Raw genomic sequence first — 3206 nt, 5'->3', positions numbered from 1 at the left:
TTTATATGTATCACTACACTAACCTTAGTTGTCTTTAATAATGATAGCTCTTGGATTTTTTGCTTCATTTTATTTAGTTCCTACATGGCAATAACAAATGAAGTGCATGATTAACCCAGCAATAAGCTTACAAAACACCAATAAAGCTATTGTACATTGAAATATTAATCCCTCTATATACAGTGGCGTAGCTAGAATAAATGAAGAAAGAGGGCACAGTGGGGGCACTGACTAAAGCAATGCTAAAAAATACTCAATATAGTAAGCTCAGTTGAGTCAGTTGTAACTTGTATCTTTCATTCTCCTGCCTAGTTGCAGGGGCACAAGAAGCAGTTATGAGGGCACTTGCCCCCACAGGCCCCTATGTAGCTACACCACTGTCTATATATATTAACAGGTACATATGCATACCTTTTCTTTTTCACTAAGCATGTTTCTTAGTTGCTGTGCTGTTTCTTTAAGTTCCTTCTGTCTCTAATGATTATAATAATAACAAAATAATCAAACACAAATTATTATACCCTTGTATCATTATGAGGCTGTTCCTTAACTTCCTTTATCTCCAGTACCTCAACTTTCTTTACAATAAAGCATATAATGATAATTAATTTATACAGTACTATACACAATTACACATACTTGTTTCTTCCATATTGTGCAGTATCCAACAGTAAGCTTCATTAGACCATTCTTTATTAATAATTCAAGATTCTCATTCAATTTTATCATGAGAGCTCCAGTGAGAGAGTAAGGGAAAGAGCAAGTGACCACAATGGAGTATCCAGTATCAATATACTTTATCTTCACAATTTTACCAGATGTCTTAGAAAGAATATCGGTAATATCTTTCAATTTCTTCTCATCAGGTCTCCAGTCAAAGACATATGTTGCTGATTCACATTTAAGAGAAGGACTTGTATTGACAGCATCAAACTTCTCTTTCAAGCAAAGATCAATTGACATTGTGTCACAGAACTCTTTCAGTGTTGTCCTGTAGCACTCAATGTATCTTTCAGCTTCTGTGATTCCAAATTCTTCAACTACAGCTTCTAATAAACTAATATCAGTTAACGAACACTCTCCTTTAATCACATCTATTACACTAGATATATCACAACAATTATCCAACTTTAATTTTAGATCGGAGTTGCATGAGAGAATTAGCAATTTCATATCGTCTAATGATAAAGGGACCTTTAATATAGCATTGTGTACGTTATATAGCATCCTTCCAAGTGAAGTTCTCATTGAATTGAACTCTCCTGATTTACTCTTTAGAATAGGAATTTCAACTACATGTATGCAATGCATGTCATTAACTCTTTATAATGAACGATGCTGAATATACCTGTTAGTGCAGTTGGTGTGTGAGGTGATGATTGTGATGGTGTGATGGTTCCAGTACTTGATGTATCTAAAATAAAAATACAAGTAATACAAAAATATTAATAACTTACCTTCTCTGATTTGAACATTAATTAATTTATCATTAGAAAAGTGTTCATCTAAAAAATAAAAATAAAAAAATAACAATGATTAATTATAAACTCACCATACTCTTTTTGTATAACTGTTCCTAGTTCTGCATTACCAGTGAACTTGCACAACACACTAGCAAATGTTTGTAGTAAACTATACTTGCTTTGAATAGCTACTATAATGGCAGCTAACAGGACTTCACGTTGACTAGGAACAGAGGGACTAGCTGATTCCACACTAGCCAATACTTGTCTCTGTTATGACACCCTCTCTTTGGAGCATAATAGCTATGTTGACAGGATCAGAGAGAGACTGAGAGAGGAATGGATGATGAGTGTTGAATATATCAAGAGCCCTAGCTTTACATACTATATAGAATATATATACACACACACAGTCAATACTAATACAATCAGTGATATCAACTTACTCTCTTGATCTAACTTGTCAGCTCCAGCATTCTCATTCATAGATTTAAGAGCATCTGACAGTGAGTCAAAGGTAGCTCCTCCTTTACTGTCAACATTATCAGCTCTACGCAACCATCTGGCAATGCATTCAATGAAACAGTCTTCTACTTTTGAGTAGTTTCCTGCAACAGCGTCCAGTGAGTCCATGAGTAGTCCTAATGTCAGTCCTAGTTCCTTCCATCTCCACTGAGGAAAACCACATCTCTTCAGCAGATTAACAACATCAATCAGTTGATCTAGATAAGACATTTATTACAATATAAGTTTAAATCTAGACCATTTTACCTATAGTCAAAGGAGAACAAAAGAAAGGTGAAGAAATAGGAGAGGAATAGCTTCTTGCTCTTCTGCTCTGCGACGTTGCCATTAAGGTCCTAGGGCGTAACTAGTACTTCTTTTCCCGCCAGACCCGCCCCTTATTCTTGGGGGCCGAGGCCAGACTTCAAAAATTGAGTTTGCCCCCAATGCCCCGCGAGGCTTTCCATTGCAAAACCAATTTTTGCAAAACCAATTTTTGCAAAACCAATTTTTGCAAAACAGGTGTAGTACAGGTGCAGGCTCCTGGTTTTAGTTAATAATTAATAGGAGTGGTCAAATTTACAGAAATTTGAATTTGATTTTGAGGGAATTCTTATGTAAAAATCTAGGGAAATTTTGTAAAATAAATTATTAAGGATTTTTTCCAAAATTTTTAATTTAGAAATTTTAGAGATTTTATGTGTATAAGAAATGACAAAATCTCTTGGATCAAACAAGCACCTCCTGTACAAAGTAGTTGTCTGGGAGACTGATAAAAATAAGTTTACATACAAAGGAGAAGAAGAAATATGAAAATAATAATAATAATAATAATAACTTATTGTCGCATTATTTTTGACAACTACAGTCTTGTTAAAATTCATTTATTTGATCTTGTTAATTAAAGGTGTTGTTTCACTGGTTGTGAGCGGTTGGCGTGGTTTTTGAATTGAGTGGGCGTCTCCTTTAGGTAGCTGATAAGGAGGAGGAGTAATGGAAGGAGTGGGAGGGTTTATTAACGGAGGAGACGCTGTGAAAATAAAAAAAAAGAAAACAATTTTATCAAGAATGATATTTTCCCATCTAATATGACTATGAGAGAGTTGCATCATTATCACAATTTTTACTTGATTCTTTCATTGCCTGCATTATAATACATTCTTTACCTTTAAGTTGTTTTTTCATTATTGTCATTAGAACTATGAGAGCTAATCCAATGAAAGCCACTACTGATGCACC

At 34.4% G+C, this 3206-nt stretch overlaps 1 long non-coding RNA gene across 1 annotated transcript; it reads right to left on the bottom strand.

Moving 5' to 3' along the window:
* Positions 1–2723: 2723 nt before the first annotated feature.
* Positions 2724–3206, bottom strand: LOC109582101 (uncharacterized). Its single transcript, XR_002184912.1, has 2 exons — positions 3134–3206; positions 2724–2997 (listed from the first exon to the last, which is right to left on the bottom strand). It is a non-coding gene; the product is annotated as an uncharacterized LOC109582101 (long non-coding RNA).

The sequence above is a fragment of the Amphimedon queenslandica genome, unplaced genomic scaffold (genome assembly GCF_000090795.2).
Source record: "Amphimedon queenslandica unplaced genomic scaffold, v1.1 AMPQUscaffold_13401, whole genome shotgun sequence".
In the NCBI taxonomy this organism is placed as follows: Eukaryota; Metazoa; Porifera; class Demospongiae; order Haplosclerida; family Niphatidae; genus Amphimedon; species Amphimedon queenslandica.
Note: the sequence above shows the minus strand (reverse complement) of the source record. Positions and strands in the feature narration are given on the sequence as shown.